Source organism: Rhinoraja longicauda, chromosome 3 (genome assembly GCF_053455715.1).
Source record: "Rhinoraja longicauda isolate Sanriku21f chromosome 3, sRhiLon1.1, whole genome shotgun sequence".
Taxonomy (NCBI): Eukaryota; Metazoa; Chordata; class Chondrichthyes; order Rajiformes; family Arhynchobatidae; genus Rhinoraja; species Rhinoraja longicauda.
In genome coordinates, this window is record NC_135955.1 from 81498372 (window position 1) to 81520627 (window position 22256).

At 43.6% G+C, this 22256-nt stretch overlaps 1 long non-coding RNA gene across 8 annotated transcripts in view; it reads left to right on the forward strand.

The window, feature by feature from the left end:
- Nucleotides 1–22256, forward strand: part of LOC144592129 (uncharacterized) — a 229114-nt gene that overhangs the window by 155265 nt on the left and 51593 nt on the right. For all 8 annotated transcript variants that reach the window (XR_013547087.1, XR_013547088.1, XR_013547090.1 and 5 more), the window contains one exon: nt 10371–10449. This is a non-coding gene — a long non-coding RNA (uncharacterized LOC144592129). The remainder of the gene's footprint in view (nt 1–10370; nt 10450–22256) is intronic.

Consider the following 22256-nt stretch of genomic DNA (forward strand, 5'->3'; position numbering starts at 1 on the left):
GTGCAGCACCCTCTCCTCCCCCACTCCCCCCTTCCATCTCCCCCTATACTCCCCTTGATCCCCTACCCTCCCTTCCTCCCTCCCCACTCTCTCCACTTCCCCCCTCCCCCTCCCCTATCCACCCCTCTCCCCTCCCCCTCCCCCCTCCCTCCACCCCACCCCCTCCCCACTGCTCCCCTCCCCTCCCCCACCCCCTTCCCCTCCCCCAACTCCATCCCCCTTATCCACCCTCCTCCCCCTCCCTCCCCTCCCTCCCATTTCTCCCTCCTCCTCCCTCCCTCCTCCCCTCCCTCTACCCCCCTCCCTCCACCTTCCCCTCCCCCTCCCTTCCCTTCCCCTCCCCCCCTTCCCCTCCCCCCATTCCATCCCCCTTAACTCCCCCCTCCCTCCCTCCCCCCCTCCCTGCATCCCTCCTCTCCCTCCCTCTCCGTAGTTGCATCTTTACATTCCTTAACTGATGGACACAGATTGTTTGCAACTTCAATTTTTGCTCAGGTCAGTTAGTGCAGACCAGCAACTGAATTGGGATTTTCTTGAAAGCATTGCTCAATTTTGCTCTGGATAGCATTTGTATCCTAAAAACTATCTGGATACAAAGGGAGCATTTTAACTAAAAACAAATGCTGCTGTAATGAGTTATGCTTCAGCTGCACGTAATCATAGTGGAGTATTTGATGCTTTTTCTACTTATGATTTTAGATGTGGCTGCTAATAGGCTTTCTGAAGTTGACTGAGAATAAGCTTGTATGTGGGTGAGAAGATAAAGCAAATGCTAGATCGTAAATATCATTTGCATATCCTGCATAGCCAATTTATCTTTGCAAGGTAACTAGATACATTTGTCACACTGAATAAAAAATAATTTTGTTAAATACGCTGCATAATATTTTACACTATGTATCTGGATAGTTTACAAAGGGAAATCTTGCAGAAACACTTGAAACAATGAACTGAACTACTACGATTTATTGTGTTTGATATTTTTTAAAAAGGAGCCTCTCTAAAAAGCATGAACCGCGCTGTGGATTGCTGGAAATGGATTGCTAAAAGTGATGGGAACCGCAACCAAATTTGCATATAAATAATCAGGTGACTCTCAGGAATCACAGTGCCATGTGAAAATTGAGCAAAGCCATTTGCTGGCACACATAAGATACCAACGCCATTTTGTGAGGGGGGGGAAAAAAACAAAAGCAGCAGCGTTGCAGAGAGAATTATGAAGCTTTTCAATGGGTTTCGTGCACAATACTGCTGCTGTTTACATCTTGGGCTTATTCGGACCGAACAATTTCTCACATACTCTACACATTTAATTAACTCCCTGTATAAGGTTCTCTGTGCAAATCTCTTCACGGAATTGTCTTTACTCATGCTTTTGTTTGCGAAACTATTTCTTTAGCGATGCAAAGAAAATTGCATAAATTAAGATTTATGCCTGTGTGGTTTAATATAATTTATAAAGAAATAAGAATTACAATGTCTACTTGAAATGCTATGAACAGACCTTATAGCACAGGAACGTGCTAAATGCCACAGTTAAACACTCTCTATATTTGTATAAAAATTCAAAAGCTCCATCTACCACAAACTTGAAAACTAGGTTTAACCAATGATGAACACATGGTTGTATTTTTTCACTTCAGGCTGAAATCTTAAGTAACATCCACTTCTCTTAAAATAATTCTTCCACAAATGTTATCTGGTTCCCTTCTTTCTTAGTTGCCCAGATATTTGTCAACTCTTTACCAATGTCCTTAAACAATTTCTACATTATTAAAAATTCTGAATACAGAGTCTTCAGCTTTCGCTCCCATGAGGTGCAGCTGTCACCGTACACCAGTGACATTATTATGTAAATTATTATGGAGCATTCTCTTTCATTGAATTAACCTTTTGCAGACTGAACTTGATTTGAAGCTGGAAGCAGGGGAGCATGCTTAGAATGATAAGTAGTAAACTTTTGTTCTTGGCATTAAATGATTTATTTTCAGAACAGTAAAGATTTCTTACAGTTTGATATAAATTATTAATTATAACCGATAATTTTATCGAATGACGCAATAATAACTTTGTCATTATAAACATTTTCAAATGACTTAGTGTGTCCATATAGCGAGTCACTTTTACACCTCAAAAATTAACCGTACACTCAACAATAAAGGAAAACCCATGCAAATTTGGCATTTGTGTGTATTTACGTGATTAATTGGCATTACCTCAATAGCTTATGTTTGAAATTTCAATTAATATAATAATAAACTTATAAATGTGGATTATTTCATTAACCTTTTCTTTCCACTAAAACTTGCTAAATTTGTTTTTATTAATATCAATCACATTTTTTTCTATTTGTGATTGAATACTAATAAGAATTCTTAAGGAAATCCCAGCATGACTAACTATTGGCACCTTTATTTTAATTGCATTTATTGGTGCTGAGAGAAAATGGAAGACATTGAAATTATTTCATAATAAAGACAGATAGATATGCAGTAACTTATGAACGTTCTTGTGCCTTTTCCACAAATAAACTAAAGTCTGCAGACATAATTGCTTATTATCTGTTGTCTTGATGACACTGAATAGTTAAAAGCAAGTCAACAATTTGCATTTTATCTAAGATGAAAATCTTTACTCATTTATCGTATGCTTTGGTATGTCTCAGTAGGTCATGTGACCATCTCACAAGTCCCTCCAACATTGCATGGTTTCTGCCCTCCCTCTGCAAGATTATACAAGTTAAAATTCACAATATTACTTCAACACACATTACAATATGATATACTGAAGAAGGAATTTTAATCCACCTATTGCAAACTGCTGGAATGGCACCACCAACAAATGTGATAGTTGTTAGTCCCACTTCAGTTGCACACAAAGGAAAAGGGAGGGCCAGTATTTGGCGTGTGCGAGAGATAGGACGACAAGGACATTGAGCCCCAGAGGACACAGAATAAAAGTGATTGGCAAAAGAATCAAAAGTGACATAAGGAAACACCGTTTTGTGCAGTGAATAGTTAGAACCTGGAAGTAGTGGAGGCAAATTGAATTGAGGCTAATTCAATCATCGTGTTCAAAGGGGAATTGGATATGTACCTGAAAAGAAAAATAAATTGCAGCATTATAGGGAGATGGCAGGGGAGTGAGATCAGTCGGATTACTATTGCAGAGAATAGTATGGGCCAAATGGCCTCCTTCCATGGTGTAACCCATATATGATTCATCACCTAGTACTTGGTTTGTTAGGAGGTGGGTGTAGCATTAGTACATTGCTAATGGTGTAAATGGGGTACCGTACGGTGCCGCATTACTTACTGGAAGAAACACAGTGGCAGGTTGCTTGGAGGCAAGAAATATTCAATGGGGCCAGAGATAGAGTAGGGAGGGAGAATGGTAGAGCTGATCCATTGCTTGGGGAATGAGGAATCACGGGGCCATTATAAAGCTGAGAGACCTGAGTGTTGGGGGCAGTACAACAAAGGGTTTGGGGAGGATTTCTGGAATTAGAACAAGCTGTAGAATGATGGTCTGAAGTACAGTTTGGCGATCAGGCCAAGGAGTTTGTTAAATGTGGAATGCCCAAGGATGCAGGTCTGTAATTTATTTATGCTGCAGGTTTTCATTGTACCCGGAGTGCTCAATCTTCAGAGCAACAAGGTCCAGATTTCCCAACATGATCGAAAAAGTGATGTGTGAGGAAAAACTTCATGCCATACATGAAACAACCAAGAAATGGTCTTTCTTAAATCTTGGGTTGGGGAAAAAAATCAAGGCTTCTTTACATAATGCTAACGCAATTCAATTTTGGGGTATTAGCATTTAGTTCTGTGACTCACTGTAAAGGTTTTCTCAATAAATCAAAATGCTTTTCAAATCAAAATTTGGCTAGCCACCTCTGGGAATGCTTTGATAGATTATTGTGACACAAAAAGCTCACACATTACTCAACTAAAGTTGCTTGGATTGAGCAACAGTAGAAGAACACCAATTGAACTCTGCTAATGCATTAGGCTAAATAAAAAGTCTTACATTTCTAATGCCATATTTGCATATTTTCTTACAACATTGGAAAAGGCTGTTCAAGTCTACACTAGTCATAGAACAAACCTGCACTGAAGATAGACACAAAATACTGGTGTGACTCAGTGGGTCAGACAGCATTTCTGGAGAAAAGGAATAGATGGCGTTCATCTTCTTCTGAAGGGTCTCGACCATAAATGTCACCTATTCCTTTTCTCCAGAGATGTTGCCTGACCCACAGAAGTTACTCTATGATTTTGTGTCCATCTTCGATGTAAACCAGCATCTGCAGTTCCTTCCGACACATTGAATTTTCACTATTCTCCCCACATTCCCATCAACTCCCAACTATGCGCTACCACTTTATCTACTAGGAACAATTTAAAGTGGCCAGTTTACACTCTAGCCTGAACATTGAGTGATTTTGGAGGGAAAGAGTATCCAGAGGAAACCCACATAGTCCCACGGAGAACATGGAAACTCTACAGAGCCAGCACTGGAGGTCAGGATTGAATCCAGATCACTGGCACTGTGAGATAGCTTAGAAACATAGAAAACAGAAAAATAGGTGCAGGAGGAGGCTATTTGGCCCTTCGACCCAGCACACCTTCAATATGATCATGGCTGATCATCTAAAATCAGTATCCCATTCCTACCTTTTCTCCATATCCCTTGATTCCTTTAGCCCTAAGAGCTAAATCTAACTCTCTCTTGAAAACATTCCGTGAATTGGTCTCCACTGCCTTCTGTGGCAGAGAATTCCACAGATTCACAACTCTCTGGGTGAAGAAGTTTTTCTTCATCTCAGTCTTAAATAGCCTACCCCTTATTCTTAAACTGTGACCCCTGGTTCTGGACTCCCCCAACATCAGGAACATTTTTTCCTGCAAATAGCCTGTCCAATCCGTTAAGAATTTTATATGTTTCTATAAGATCCCCTCTCATCCTTGTAAATTCCAGTGAACACAAGCCCAGTCGACCCATTCTTTCATCATATATCAGTCCTGCCATCCCGGGAATTAACACTGCACACCCTCAATAACAATAATGTCCTTCCTCAAATTAGGAAACCAAAAATGCATACAATACTGCAGGTGTGGATTCACCAGGGCCCTGTAGAACTGCAGTAGGACCTCCTTGCTCCTAAACTCAAATCCTCTCGCAATGAACGCCAACATGCCATTAGCTTACTTCACTTGCCTGCTGTACCTACATGCTTACTTTCAGTGACTGATGTACAAGCACACCCAGGTTTTGTTGCACCTCCCCTTTTCCTAATCTGAACCCTTTCAGGTAATAATCTGCCTTCCTGTTCTTGCCACCAAAGTGGATAACCCCACATTTATCCACATTATACTGCATCTGCCATGCATCTGCCCACTCACCCAATCTATCCAAGTCACCCTGCAGCCTCATCGCATCCTTATCGCAGCTCACACTGCCACCCTGCTTTGTATCATCTGCAAACTTGGGGATGTCACATTTAATTCCCTCGTCTAAATCATTAATATATATGGTAAATAACTGAGGTCCCAGCACCGAGCCTTGCGGCACCCCACAAGTCACTGCCTGCCATTCTGAAAAGGACCCGTTATTTCCTATTCTTTGCTTCCTGTCTGCCAACCAGTTCTCTATTCATGTCAATACCATAGCCCCAATACCATGTGCTCTAATTTTTTGTGTGGGACCTTGTCAAAGGCTTTTTGAAAGTCCAAATACACAACATCGACTGGCTCTCTCTGTTCCATTCTACGTGTTACATTAGGCAATAGACAATAGACAATAGACAATAGGTGCAGGAGTAGGCCATTCAGCCCTTCGAGCCAGCACCGCCATTCATCGTGATCATGGCTGATCATCCACAATCATTACCCCGTTCTGCCTTCTCCCGATATCCCTTGACTTCGCTATCATTAAGAGCTCTATCTAACTCTCTCTTGAAAGCATCCAGGGAACTGGCCTCCACTGCCTTTTGAGGCAGAGAGTTCCACAGCTTCACAACTCTCTAAGTGAAAAAGTTTTTCCTCATCTCCATTCTAAATAGCCTACCCCTTATTCTTAAACTGTGGCCTCAAAAAATTCCAGAAGATTAGTCAAGCATAATTTCCCCTTCATAAATCCATGCTGACTTTGACCGATCCTGTCACTGTTTTCCAAATGCGCTGCTATAACATCTTTAACAATCGAGTCAAGCATCTTCCCCACTACCGATGTAAGGCTAAATGGTCTATAATTCCCTGTTTTCTCTCTCCCTCCTTTCTTAAAAAGTGGGGTTACATTGGCTACTCTCCAGTCCACAGGAACTGATCCAGAGTCAAGAGAACATACCAAAGCATCCACGATTTCTAGGGCCACCTCCTTGAGTACTCTGGGATGCAGACCATCAGGCCCTGGGAATTTATCTGCCTTCATTCTCAACAGTTTACCTAACACCATTTCCTGACTAATGTGGATTCCCTTCAGTTCCTCCCTCCCACTAGATCCTCGGTCCCCTAGTATTTCTGGGAGATTGTTTCTGTCTTCCTTATTGAAGACAGAACCAAAGTACTTGTTTAACTGTTCTGCCATTTCTTTGTTTCCCTTTATAAATTCACCTGCCTCTGATTGTAAGGGACCTACATTTGTCTTCACTAATCTTTTCCTTTTAACATATCTAAAGAAGCTTATAGTGTCAGTTTTTATATTCCCCGCAAGCTTTCTTTCATGCTCTTCCCCCCCTCTTAATTAACCCCTTTGTCCTCCTATGTTGAGTTCTAAATTTATATGCTTTCTCCTTGGATTTAACACTATCCTTGATTTCCCTCATTAGCCACGGTTGAGCTGCCTTCCCCATTTTATTTTTTCGCCAGACAGTGATGAACAATTTTTGGAGTTCATCCATGCGGTCTTTAAATCTTCGCCATTGCATCTCCACCGTCAGCCCTTTAAGTATAATTTGCCACTTTAACTTATAATTTAAGTATAATATCCTAGCCAATTCCCTTCTCGTACCTTCAAAGTCTCCTTTCTTTAAGTTCAGGATCCTAGTCTCCGAATTAACTGTGTCACTTTCCATCCTAATGCAGAATTCCACCATATTATGATCACTGTTGCCCGAGGGGCTTTGTACAACAAGATCGCTAACTAATCCTTCCTCATTACCCAATACCCAGTCTAGGATGGCCTGTCCTCTAGTCAGTTCTTCTACATATTGGTTTAAAAAAAATTCTATACACATTACAGGAAATACTCCTCCTCAGCACTGCTACCAATTTGGTTGGCCCAATCTATATGTAGATTAAAGTCACCCATGAACACTGCTGTAACTTTGCTACACGCATCCCTAATTTTCTGCTTGATGCTATCCCCAACCTCCCTACTGCTGTTTGGTGGTCTGTATACAACTCCAACAAATGTTTTCTGCCCTTGGCTATTTCGCTGTTCTACCTATACCGATTCTACAGCATCCAAGCTAATTCTCTGCCTCAGAAGGCAGTGGAGGCCGATTCTCCGGATGCTTTCAAGAGAGAGTTAGATAGAGCTCTTAATGATAGCGGAGTCAGGGGGTATGGGGAGAGGGCAGGAACAGGGTACTGATTGTGAATGATCAGCCACGATCACATTGAATGACGGTGCTGGCTCGAAGGGCCGAATGGCCTACTCCTGCACCCATTGTCTATTGTCTATTGTCTATTGTCCAAATCTAAATCCCTGTCCCCTGCACCAACTCCTCAGCCGCACATTCAGATCCCCTATCTCCCTGTTCCTACCCTCATTAGCACGAGGTACTGGAAGCAACCCAGAGATAACCACCCTAGAAGTCCTGCTTGAATCGAGTGAGAAGCAATCATGAATATGTGATGCATATAGTACCACAGTGCAATTTTGAATCTATTCAGTGGGGCATAGTCTGTTGATGCAACTTCCAATAAAACCTCTGCTATATCAGAGCAGCTCAGCAAAGGCAAGCTTTAAAATTACTTTGTTGGGTCAGGGGAAGCAGGAATGTTTCACTGTGTTCCTCAAGAATAAAATTGTTGCTGCTCTAAGTTATTTTCCAGTGCACTTTGCCCCCCACCCCCATCCATCTTCTTCCATCCTGGATCAACCTTGTTTTGCACTGGATCAAATTCTAGGGTACCTTCTAGAATAACACTATATCTCCAAAAAAAAATACAGAGTAATTTTTCAGTGCTGCAAACAAACGAAGAGAAAAATCATGGGTACATTAATCAAAATAAATTATTTGAAAATCTTTTGTCAGTATTCTCAAAAAAGATGGAGATCGATATAAGGTTGTCGGTTGCCAGCAGAGTGGGAATGTACCATGAGATGGCATGTGCACTGATCAAAATAGATAGGAAGGGGCAGTAGAAGACAAGTGGTCACATGTTGAAATAAAACCACACAGAGTTGACAACCTCAGGGTCTCTGATATTATGCTGATGCAAAGGACCTGAAGTACAGAAGGTAATATGTCCAAAACTCTAAAAGTAGATTGGCCTTTGGCACATTTCCACTAGTTTTCACTTGTGGAAGAGTCTAGGACCAGAAGTCTTAGCTTAAGAATAAAAGGGCAAAAGGACTTTAGAAAAGAGATGAGGAGGAATTACTTTAGTCAGAATCTGTGGAATTCATTGCCACAAAAGGCTGTGGAGGTTGTCAATGGATATTTTTAGGTCGGAGATTGCTAGATTCTTGATTAGTACAGGTGTCAGGAATGAACTGTCCCAGTTAGGTGATTTTTAAGGCGACTGTCGGCAACTAGGCTGTCAACGCACGTTCGCCGGGGTGTCACGGGCATGATCGTGAGTCGTCTCCAATGAGTCGTAGAAGATCTCGGTTCGTTGCGGAAAATTGATTCTGTTCGAAATTGTTCGGCGACAGCTGGCTTGACGCCAATGATCGTAGCATGTCGTGGGCGCTGTCGCAGGTTGTCGCCAGGTGTGGTAGGTTGGTGTTGGTAATGAGGACGGATGAATTTCATTGTCGACTACCAACGTCAACCGGCGACAGGTACTGGGATCAGGAGAAGACAAGTTGCGACAGGAACTGTCAAAACCCGTCCACAGATGTTCAGCTGCAACAGCCAGCTGTGGAATGGGGGCGGAGACCGTGATGCTGTCAAAGTGGGGCGGACACCTGACCATACCGACAGCAAGGTCCGGCCAGACCACTTTTTAGGTATATTTTGAAAAATTATTTGAAGTTCTTTTAAAAAAGATTTTTATCCATCTTTCATAGGAATAGAGTTTGTTTGAATAAAGTAGATTTTGGACATTTAAAAAAAAAATTGGAGTCTGAGGTTATTGCATTTCTAAGTACTTTCTCATGGCATCTCTTTCAAATATTCTAGTTTCATTTATTTTGACCAATGAAATAAACACTGACACAAGCATTGCACTGCATTTAAAAGAGAACTCTTTTCATTTATTTAGATCAATGAAGCAAACACAAAGACAAGCAATTCCCTGCAATGACAGGCAAACTCTTTTCATTTATTTTGATCATTGAAACAAAACCAACACGACCAATGCACTGCAACGAAAAATAAACTCCTTTGGGAGGGTGTGAGGGGGCACTGAAAAGGGGTTTGGGTTGTGTAGGAAAATAACTGCAGATTCTGGTACAAATCGAAGATATCACAAAATGCTGGAGTAACTCAGCAGGTCAGGCAGCATCTAGGAGAGTGACGTTTCGGGTCGAGACCCTTCTTCAGACTGATGTCGGGGGCGGGACAAAGAAAGGATATAGGTGGAGACAGGAAGACAGTGGAGAACTGGGAAGGGGGAGGGGACGAGAGGGACAGAGGAACTATCTAAAGTTGGAGACGTGGTCTTTTGGGGGCTCTCTTCCTGGAGTGGTGGACTTCTGCTTGTGGAGTGGGCTGTTTGCTGCTGATCTTCAGATAATGTCATTATGCCATGGTACGCTGCCTAGTTCGGAGTTGTAGTAAGTGCAGGTGACGTCGGTTGTCGTAGCTTGTCGTAGTCCCTGTCATAGTGGACGTCCTAGGTCGCGAAGACTGGGTCGCCAGTTGTCGGCAGCTTACCGTCGCCTAGGTGGTAGGTTGTCGTGGGCATTGTCGTGGTCATTGTCATAGACATTGTCGTAGGGTACAAAAAAAATTAAGTTTTTCGGCGATCTGCTACGACTTTGACAGTCGCCTTAAAAATCGCGTAACTGGGACAGGCCCTTTGTGGAGAGCAGGCAGGAGAATGGGGTTGAGAGGACAAGATAGATCAGCCGTGATTGAATGGCGAAGTGGACTCAATGGCGAAATGGCCTAATTATGCTCCTATAACTTATGAACTTATTTGTGAAGTTGTCCACCAACTTACATATTAAAATATACCCATTGTCTCCGACAGACACTCAACATGCCTGGAGTTTGGTTGCTTTGGCGAGGGACCACAGAATTGCCTGTCCCTGTAAAGTGACATCATAAATGTAAGTACTTTTGGGATGAGGTAAAATGGAACCTAACTTGTAGAAAAGAACGATGAGCTCAATTATCCATGCTAACAATTGTCCTCTCTTGTGTGAGAAAATTACTGTGAAATTTACTTTTACGGCGGCACGGTAGCGCAGCGGTAGAGTTGCTGCTTTACAGCGAATGCAGCGCCGGAGACTCAGGTTCGATCCTGACTACGGGTGCTGCACTGTAAGGAGTTTGTACGTTCTCCCCGTGACCTGTGTGGGTTTTCTCCGAGATCTTCGGTTTCCTCCCACACTGCAAAGACGTACAGGTATGTAGGTTAATTGGCTGGGTAAATGTAAATGTAAAAATTGTCCCTAGTGGGTGTAGGATAGTGTTAATGTACGGGGATCGCTGGGCGGCACGGACTTGGTGGGCCGAAAAGGCCTGTTTCCGGCTGTATATATATGATATGATGATCTGATATTCTGAAAAAGGGATGCCAGGCAAATATCTATAAGTTGGGATCAAGGGTCAATGTCAATTGTAAAACAAAATACCTTTTACGTAGAAATACAATATGGGCACAAATTAACAATAGTATTTTAAAGTCCCCGAATTTCAGTTATCTGATTTATGTATGCATTAAAATCTTTCCTTAAATATCAACAGAAAATGTTGGAAACGCTCTGCAGTGACCTGTGACTCGAAACATTAAGTCTATTTCCCAGTCTGGAATTGTTGCCTAAGCTCCAAAGTGTTTCCATCATTTTTCTGCTTTTATTTCAGATATTCAGCCATCTGCAATTTTATTCTAGCCCATGGATCGCCCCAAAATGTTGAGGTGTGTTAGAGATGATTTGTTCACATGTTTGGTTCATCATAGAAACTGGTCAAAGGAAAAGACTTGAAGAGTAAAGTCGCATCTTGGGTCACTCCCAGATACCTTCAAGTGACCAATCAGAGGACAATTATGATTGAGGCCAGTGTTGAGGTTCCAAGATAGAGATACACGGATGTTCCATTTTTACAGATAAGTCATCAGCCAATTTTGTCCACAAGTTAGAAAATACACAAAAAATCACTCTAGGTGGTAAGGTTACCTCCGTAGTATTGTAATGAATGGAATCAAAAGCACATAAGACTGATAAGAAAGAAATAATAAAATTAGAGCGAGAGAGGAGAAACTAGTTCTGCCATCCGCACGAACGTACATATGTACATATGTTGGACTTTTGAATTTATTAACATTAGGAGAGATGATTCATAGATACAAGTCTCCATGTCAGGTGTTCATAACTGGGGGTGTCCTGTAATGACAACTGCAGGATAAGTGAAAATGTGTGAAAAGATAGAAAGAAGACTACAATGAAATTTATAAACTAAAATAGCAAGTTCTCTGGGGAACTCTGTACGGTGGCGCAGCGGTAGAGTTGCTAGCCTTACAGCGCATTGCAGCGCCAGAGACCCGGGCATAATCCCGGCTACGGGTGCTTGCCTGTACGGAATTTGTACGTTCTCCCCATGACCTGCATGGGTTTTCTCTGAGATCTTCAGTTTCCTCCCAGGACCCAAACAGTCTTTCCAGGTGAGACAAAGGTTCACCTGCACCTCCTCTTACTGGACTTCTTACTGCTCACAGAATCCTGGCTTAACCCTGGTGAGCTTGCTCCACTCGTGGAACTCTGTCCTGATAACTGTAACTTCTTCACCTCGCCTAGGCTCTCCGGACGCGGTGGGGGCTTAGCCACTGTGTTTAAGAAACATTTCAACTGCCGCCTCCTGAACGCTGATCATTTCTCCAGTTTCGAGGTGCAACTAATTAAAGTAGGCCTAGCCTATCCCCTCTTAATTGTTTTTGTGTATCGCCCACCAAAAATGCATAAGGACTTCATCACCCAATTTGCTGATCTGATTTCTAGCATTTTGCCCAAATTTGACCGGATCATGATTCTTGGTGACTTTAATATTCATGTTTGCTGTCCCACTAAGCCTCTTGTGAGTGAATTTATGCACCTGGTTGAGTCCTTCAATCTGACTCTTCACACCACGGGACCCACTCACAAGTTAGGCCATACTCTCGACCTAGTGTTATCGTCCGGATTCCCAATCAACAACATTGAAACTACTGAAGCCTGTCTATCGGACCACAGCGCTATCATTTTTGACGCATCTCTGCCTTTATCTCCCCCAAAATCTCATCTCCCTGTTCGCTACTCCCGCGACATAAATTCATTGACTGCCAGTAAATTCTCTGAGGCTCTCACAACTGCCCCCAACATCTGCACTATTGAGGCTTCTCCCCCCCATCTCAGCACTGAGGATCTCGCCTCTTTATTTAATATCACTTGCTCTTCCATCCTGGATTCTATCGCTCCCCTTAAAATGAAAAAGCCTAAGCCCAAAGGTCGGCCTTGGCTCAATGACACCACCAAAGCCCTAAGAAGGGAGTGCAGAAAATCAGAAAGGAGGTGGAAATGTGACAAGCTTCAAATTTCCTTCGAAATTCTGAGAAACAATCTTCTCAAATACCAGGAAGCAGTAAAGTCTGCTAGAGCACAATACTTCTCCGACCTTATTTCCAAAAACTCTCATAACTCCAAGGTCCTATTTAGAACAATTACCTCTGTCATATGTCCCGCCCCCAGTACCAGCTTAGTTGGGTCCCCTGCTAAGTGCGAAGAATTCGCTAAATTTTTCACCAACAAAGTTGAGAACATTAGAATGAACATTTCCCCTCCCACCCGTGACCTAGCTGTCTCACTAGTCTGTTCATCTAAATTGGACTGCTTCCAACCCGTCACTCTATCCTCCCTTGCAAAGCTTGTCTCCGCTATGAAACCTGCAACCTGCCCCCTTGATCCTGCCCCCACTGCCCTTCTGAAGGATATCATTGCAATCCTCCAGCATCCTCTCTATTATCAACAGTTCTCTGGCCACTGGCACTGTTCCAACCAGTTTCAAGCACGCGGTGGTCCAGCCCCTACTGAAAAAACCTAACCTAGACCCCACCTTGCCTAGCAACTACAGACCCATTTCCAAACTGCCATTCCTGTCAAAAGTCCTTGAAAAGGCAATTCTAAACCAATTAGTGCCCTACCTGCACCAAAACACCATCCTGGAAAGTTTCCAGTCAGGTTTCAGAGCCCACCACAGCACAGAGTCTGCCTTGTTGAAGGTACACAACGACCTGCTTCTCGCCATCGACACCGGCGACTGTGCAATCCTGCTCCTTCTCGACCTCAGCGCAGCGTTCGATACAGTGGACCACACCATCCTTATTGACCGTCTCCGGTACGCGGTTGACATTGATGGCACTGCCCTGAGCTGGTTCGCTTCGTACCTCAAAGATAGGAGTTTCGCAATCAACATAGGCAGTTATTCCTCTGCTCCAGCTAGCCTCTCCTGCGGAGTTCCACAAGGCTCCATCCTAGGCCCCATTCTCTTCTCTCTATACATGCTTCCCCTTGGCCAAATCATTCAAAGGCACGGCATTTCTTTCCACTGCTATGCCAATGACACTCAGCTTTACCTCCCCCTGAAACCCAACAACCAGTCAAATTTAAACAGCCTCTTACACTGCCTTGAGGACATAAAATGTTGGATGGCACAGAACTTCCTCCAATTAAACGAGAGCAAGTCTGAGGTCATCCTATTCGGCCCCCCCGACTCCATCAAATTGATAACAGGCAGTCTTGGAAGTCTATCCTGCCTAGTCAAACCGCATGTCAAAAACCTCGGCATGATATTTGACTCTGCATTAAAATTTGATAAGCAAGTCAACGCTGTGGTAAAAGCCAGCTTCTTCCAACTTCGAACCATAGCTAAAATCAAACCTTTCCTCCAATTCGACGACACTGAAAAAATCATTCACGCTTTCATTTCCTCCCGCCTAGACTACTGCAACTCCCTATACACTGGGATCAGCCAATCTTCCCTGTCCCGCCTGCAACTGGTCCAAAACGCCGCAGCGAGACTCCTGACGGGTACCCGATTCTGGCCTCTCTCCACTGGCTCCCTGTACGGTACAGAATCAACTTCAAGCTCCTCCTATTCACGTATAAAGCCCTAAATGGACACTCCCCCCCCCTACATCAAAAATCTTCTAACCCCCCTCTCTAACTCCAGGTCCCTCAGGTCGGCCGACTTGGGGCTACTCACTATCCCGCGGTCTAGGCTTAAGCTCAGGGGTGACCGCACTTTTACGGTTGCAGCTCCTAGACTGTGGAACAGCATCCCTCTCCCCATCAGAACTGCCCCCTCCATCGACTCCTTTAAGTCCAGGCTCAAAACCTATTTCTACTCCCTAGCGTTTGAGGCTCATTGAGGAGGCGCTGTGAACTGTTTGCGTGCTACTGTATGTTTCTTTTTTTTTTTCTATTGGAACCTAATCAGATGTACAGCACTTTGGTCAACGTGGGTTGTTTTTAAATGTGCTATACAAATAAAATTGACTTGACTTGACTTGACTCCTCCAACCTCATCTATTGCATCCGCTGCTCTAGATGTCAACTTATTTATATCGGCGAAACCAAGCGCAGGCTCGGCGATCGCTTCGCTGAACATCTGCGCTCGGTCTGCATTAACAAAACTGATCTCCCGGTGGCCCAGCACTTTAACTCCCCCTCCCATTCCCAGTCTGACCTTTCTGTCATGGGCCTCCTCCAGTGCCATAGTGAGGCCCGCCGGAAATTGGAGGAGCAGCACCTCATATTTCGCCTGGGCAGTTTGCAGCCCGGTGGTATGAACGTCGACTTCTCCAACTTCAGATAGCTCCTCTGTCCCTCCCTTCCCCTCCTCCTTCCCAGATCTCCCTCTTTCTTCCTGTCTCCACCTATATCCTTCCTTTGTCCCGCCCCCCTGACATCAGTCTGAAGAAGGGTCTCGACCCGAAACGTCACCCATTCCTTCTCTCCCGAGATGCTGCCTGACCCGCTGAGTTATTCCAGCATTTTGTGAATAAATCGATTTGTAGGTTAATTGGCTTGGTATAAGTGTAACTTGTCCCTGGCATGTGTAGGGTAGTATTAGTGTGCGGGGATCGTTGTTTGGCGCAGACTCGGCTCGATGGGCTGAAGGGCCTGTTTTCCGCGCTGTATCTCTAAACTAGAAAAAAATATACTGAACTAAACTCCTCCGTGAGTGAGTGTATTTTTTCTTTAATTGAAGCTATTTGATAACCTTGGGATGTTAGAAGCATAAAAGCCTATAGCAAATTTGGAGGATATGTTACGTTCTGTGTAAAGCATTGTTTCCGGGTGTGATGAATGTAACTGCAAATTTCACTTTAGATTTGCCAGGCAGAGAAAAAGATGAACTGGTGTTTCTCTTTCTATAGAATGTAATTCTCTGTGAATACAATAAGGTCACCTTGGGACCAGAAATGTGTGAATACATTCATTCTGTACTGTGGTAGCGTTATTCTAATATTAACTTCCACGGGTTTTATTTTAGTTTATTCAACTAGTTTCTGATAACCACTCCCAATATTCGAACGGAGAACAACGTATGCTTAGGCTCCGCTGGGTCCTACTGCTCCCCCTTCTTACAGTAGGGGTTCCACTGGGTCTTCCCCTTCCCCCTCCAGCCAGGTAGCCCCAGCTACTCCCCACCCATACAATAGTCCTCATGCCCCCCTCCTCTCTAAAAACCAACCCCCCCCCCCCCCCCCACCAGACATTGCCTCGGCCTCCATCTGCTCGCCTGCCCTCATCCGACCCCAACCCCAACACTTTCTGTGTGTTCACTATCCCCCCTGACATCCCCCTTTCAGATACCGAACGGTCTGTCCACTTGGACTTCCCCGGCTGGCCAACTACCATCACTAGAACTTTTCATTTCCAACTGCCGGCGGGACATCAACCGCCTCACATTTTCCACTCCCCTTACTTACTCTAACCTCTCCCCTCCTGAACGTACAGCCCTCCGCTCACTCTGCAGCAACCCCGATTAGTTATCAAACCCACCATCAAGAGAGGTGCCGAGGTAATCTGGCGTGCTGACCTCTACCGGACTGGGGCCAGACGACAACTCTCAGACACTTCCTCCTACTTATCCTTGGACCATGACCCCACAGCCGAGCACCAGGCTTTAATCTCCACACCATTACTGATCTCATCTCTTCCGGCTCTCTGCCCCCTAAAGCCTCCAACCTTATCGTTCCCCAGCCCCGCATGGCCCGTTTTTATCTTCTCCCCAAAATCCACAAACAAAACTGTCCTGGCAGACCCATTGTTTCTATCCTGTTCATGTCCCACCAAATTAATTTCCACCTACCTCGACTCCATCCTTTCCCCCCTGGTCCGATCCTTCCCGACCCATGTCCAAGACACCTCACATGCTCTCCGTCTCCTCAATAACTTCCGTTTTCCAGGCCCCCACTCCCTCATCTTTACTATGGATGCCCAGTCACTCTACACCTCCACCCCCCACCAGGAGGGTCTTAAAGCTCTCTGTTTCTTCCTTGACTGCAGAACCAGCAAATTTCCATCTACCAATACTATCCTCCGCCTAGCAGAGCTGGTTCTTACCCTCAACAACTTCTCCTTTGACTCCTCCCACTTCCTCCAAATCCAAGGCGTAGCTATGGGCACTCGCATGGGCCCTAGCTATGCCTGCCTCTTTGTAGGGTACATCGAACAATCCCTATTCCAGGCATACACTGGCCCTATCCCCAAACTCCATTGATGACTGCATTGGTGCTATCGCTTGTACCCATGCAGAACTCACTGACCATCAATTTCACCACTAATTTCCATCCTGCTCTTAAATATACTTGGACCATCTCCGAATCTCCCTACCATTTCTGGATCTCACCATCTCCATTACAGGAGACAGACTAGTGACCGACATCTACTACAAACTCACTGACTCCCATATCTATCTTGACTACACTTCTTCCCACCCTGTTTCCTGTAAAAAGTCTATCCCTACTCCCAATTCCTCCGTCTACACTGCATCTGCGCCCAGGATAAGGTGTTCCATACTAGGGCATCGGATATGTCCTCATTCTTTAGGATACGGGAGTTCCCCTCTTCCATTATAGATGAGGCTCTCACTAGGGTCTACTCAATATCCCGCAGCTCCGTTCTTGCTCTCCCTCCCCCCATTCGTAGCAAGGATAGAGTCCCCCTTGTCCTCACCTTCCACCCCATCAGCCGTCGCATACAACAGATTATCCTCCAACATTTCCGCCACCTCCAACGGGATCCCACTACTGGCCACATCTTCCCATCTCCACCCCTTTCTGCGTTCTGCAGAGACCATTCCCTCTGTAACTCCCTGGTCCACTCGTCCCTTCCCACCCAAACCACCCCCTCCCCAAGTACTTTCTCCTGCAACTGCAGGAGATGCAACACCTGTCCCTTTACCTCCTCCCTTGACTCCATCCAAGGACCCAAACAGTCTTTCCAGGTGAGGCAGAGATTCACCTGCACCTCTTTCAACATCTACTGTATCCGCTGTTCCAGGTGTCAACTTCTCTACATCGGCGAGACCAAGCGCAGGCTAGGCGATCATTTCGCTGAACACCTCCGCTCAGTCCGCCTCAACCAACCTCCTCTCCCGGTGGCTCAGCACTTCAACTCCCCCTCCCATTCCCAATCTGACCTTTCTGTCCTGGGCCTCCTCCATTGTCAGAGAGAGGCCCAGTGCAAATTGGAGGAACAGCACCTCATATTTTGCTTGGGCAGTTTACACCCCAGCAGTATGCACATTGCCTTCTCTAACTTCAGGTAGTCCCTGCTTCTCCTCTCTATCCCCTCCCCCTACCCAGTTCTCCCACTAGTCTTACTGCCTCCGACTACATCCTATCTTTGTCCCGCCCCCTCCCATGACATCAGTCTGAAGAAGGGTCTCGACCGAAACGTCACCCATTCCTTCTCTCCCGAGATGCTGCCTGACCCGCTGAGTTACTCCAGTATTTTGTGTCTACCTTACCTAATTATTAACATAATTATTAACAATACAGAGATACATGCTAAAAATAGTAACATACAAAGCAAATGAATATAGAGAAAGTCCCAAAGCATCTTGGAGACACCAAATACACTTTGATCTGCAATAGAAAAATCAGGAGTTAACTGTTAATATACTGTATCAGAATGAACATTAATTAAAATATTTTTTGATTAAAATGATACAATGTGTCAATGTGTGCTGATTTCTTTCTCTACTGGCTGGGTACTTTCTATTTCTATTAGTCATCTCTCAAAAACATAGCTGAAGTGACAGCAAGAGGTGTTGACTGAAAAGAGGACAGATAGTAAGCTTAGCACCCAACAATCATGAAATTACAGTGTCTTGGCTGTATTAAGAAGTGTATTTTATGTTGTGTGCATTATACTACTGGCCATCATCAATGCAATTGTCACTGTTGTGATTTAAAAAAAGAAGTAATTGTTGTGTCATCATCAATGTAATAATCTAAATATACATATTTTTTAAAAAATCAAGATGCTCGTTTGACTCCTAAAACTCTGCCAAGAGAAGTATTGTCCAAACTGGAACAATCACAGAAGGTCGAAAAAATGCTTTCATTGACATTAATGTCCACAACCGCTGAATGAATAATCAGAAAACTTCAATTTCCTGAAAGAATGCTTCGATACATATTGTTTACTTTCCTGAAATATACATTTAAATTATTGATTAATTAAAAGAAATGACGCAAAGTGCCAGAGTAGTTGAGCAAGTCAGGCGGCATCTCTGAAGAACATGTTGTGACCCTTCTTCAGAATAATTGTGTGAGTGTGTGGCTGGGGGGTGGGGGGGGGGGGGGGGAGGGAAGCTGGAAGAGATGAGGGGCAAGCCAAAGCCTGGCAAGTAAGCCTGCCTAGAGGCCAAGTGAAGAATTTTCCAAACTAGGTTGATCTCTGAATGAACAGACCACAATTGTGCGATTCTTCCCTTGCAAACTGACCCTGGCATCCAAGGCAGCTTCTAGCACACAGACAATTAGTTGTATTGTAACTGATCCAGAAGTAGGACGGAAGAAGCTAGAAATAAATGAGTTGATGACAAAGCAACTCCATATTCTGAAATCAATATAAATTAGTAGATCTTTTCCAATTCTATTTTAATTGTACATGCGGAAGATTCTTTCTGGTTTGGATGGAGTAAGCAGGGATCAACTGCTCCCAGTAGTGGATGATTCAAGAATCAGTGGGCCCATATTTAAAATTATGGCCAAAGGATTCAAGGGGGATGTGAGGAGATCCTTGTTAAGTAGAGAGTAGCTATGATCTGGATTTTGCTTCCTCTTGGTCTGATGGGAACGGAATGAAAAAGGCTTTTCAAAAGAGAATTGGATACGCATGTGAAAATGTTATGAAGAGAGCTTGAGGGGACTAGGATTTACAAGATTGCTTTACCTGGGACTTAGAACAGGCTTAGTAGGCTGAATGGCCTCCTTCTGTGTAATAACTATTTTATTTATGACAACATTAAAAACGATTAAAAATGTTTGGTACAAAATAACAGAGGCATTTTTCGTTAAGTCCTGAACAGGACATAAAAAACCATCAAGGTGACTTTGATTAAAGCCATAATGTCCTTTGAAGCCACATCATCCACTTTGTGCTGTAGAGGAAATCTGCAATACAGTATCGAGATTTTCCTTCAGTATTGGTTTTGGTATCAACTCTAAATAAGAGTAACATCTTACTTTTTTTGGTTTTTGCCCTGTATTAACATAATTTACCCAACCACAGGAGAGAATTGGGATTATTTAATAAATGTATGATTACTGATTTAAACAGGTATTGTTACACAGATTTGGTCATTTCCCAATCAAATGTTGCTGTACCATACACAAGCATATTCTGCTATCCCCTTTTAATTAACTTCTGACTGCAGGATATAATCACTGCAGAATTGGAACTGCGCAAAGACAGAATAATTCATTCAATTGAAAATTCTTTAAAAGATTTTATCAACCACTTTTTAAATTAATCAACTCAAACATGCTTTCCAATGCTTGGTAAAGAAGGTTTCTAAGTGAACGTTCCAATCTTGGAAGGTCTCCAATCAGCTTTTGCCCCTGAATTCTCAACTAGTCCGTGGATGTTCTGAGCATCCTTGAAATATAGAGGAAAACAATTCAACCAAGGTCCCTGTTTCTTACTGCAGGGTTGACAAAAATTGGGTTCAGCTTCCCAATATTACCTCGAACAAAACATGATGTGATTACTTTGATCAGTACTTGTACTCCAGCCTTCGTTGCTCCCTTCAAAATTGCCTTGTTAAAAACATAAGCCGAGGAGCTTACTTGAAACTTCATCTGTTTGTGATTTTAAATGAAAATCCATGTTGGGAGCTCTATATGACTTTAATGCATGATGTCAAAATGGATTTTGACTGATATGCATGATGGCAGTCTAACATATCAAACATTAAAAAATAGCCAATGTATCCACCCCAAGTCACTATTAACAGGTAAATTACAGCAAGGATTTTCAGCATGGTACAGTAGTCTGGTGGTCATCTTATTCGAATGGCAGCCAGAGTTTTGTGTGATTAACCCAGAGACTTGAATTTGAATCCCACCTTGGCAGATTGGGAATTTAAATTATAACAATGAAATAAGCCCAGAATTTTAAAAATAATTAGGAACCTCTCGGTTGTTGTAAAAAAACCTTTTTGTTTACCAAACTGGTGACTCTTAACCCCCTGCTCAGTTCATGAACAATCACAGAAGGATGGCACAGAGGCGCAGTGGTAGAGTTGCTGACCCAGGTTCGATCCCGACTACGGGTGCTGTCTGTACGGAGTTAGTACATTCTTCCCGTGTTTTTGAGGGTTTTCTCAGAGATCTGTTTCTTCCCACACTCCAAAGATCTACAGGTTTGTAGGTTAATTAGCTTGATCTAAGTGTAAATTGACCCTAGTGTGTGTGGGATAGTGTTAATGTGCGGGGATTGCTGGTCGGTGCAGATACAGTGGGACGAAGGGCCTGTTTCCGCGCTGTATCTCTAAAACTAAACTAAAAAGGACAATAAATGCTAGCATTATCAGCAATGCCCACAACCTCTTAGAAGTATACCCTTATATTTTTGGTTGCGTGCCATCAGGTAATAATCTAAATATGTATTTTCCAAAAAAATCAACTCACGTTTTAAAAAAAAGATGCTGTTTTGATTCCTGAAACTCTGCCAAGAGAAGTATTTTCCAAACTGGAACAATCCCAGAAGGTCGATAAATGCCTGCATTACCAATGATGTCCACAAACTCTGAATGAATAAATATGATATTAGAAAACTTCAATTTCATGAATTTTCAAGAATGATCAGATACATAGTGTTCACTTTCATGAAATGTAAACTGAATTCTTCATTCATTAAAAAAATACACACACAAAGTGCTGGAGTAACTCAGGCAGCATCTCTGGGGAACATGGATAGGTGACGTTTCAGGTTGGGACTCTTCTTGAATGATTGAGATTCGGGGTGGGGGAGGAAAGAAAGCTAGAAGGGCCAGGGCCAGGACAAAGCCTGGCAGGTAATAGGTGGACACAGATGAAGGGTGTTTTGATAGGTAGATGGTAGGACAAAGGCTAGAGATGAAAAAACAGAAGGTATGAGACAAAAGGATTGAAGCATTGCTAAATTTGAAGTTAGAGGAAGGAATGTAGGTGGACGAGGCCTTTATACAACCATTTGCTTGTCAACACCCCTCCTTCCCACTTCATCTGCATTCACCTATCATTCAGCAAGCTTAGCTTTATCCTCCCCCTCTTCTCTTCCAGTTTCTCCCCAACCACTCACTGCAATCAGTATGAAGAAGGCTCCTGACCTGAAATGTCACCTATCCATGTTCTCCAGAGATGCTTCCTAACCCTCTC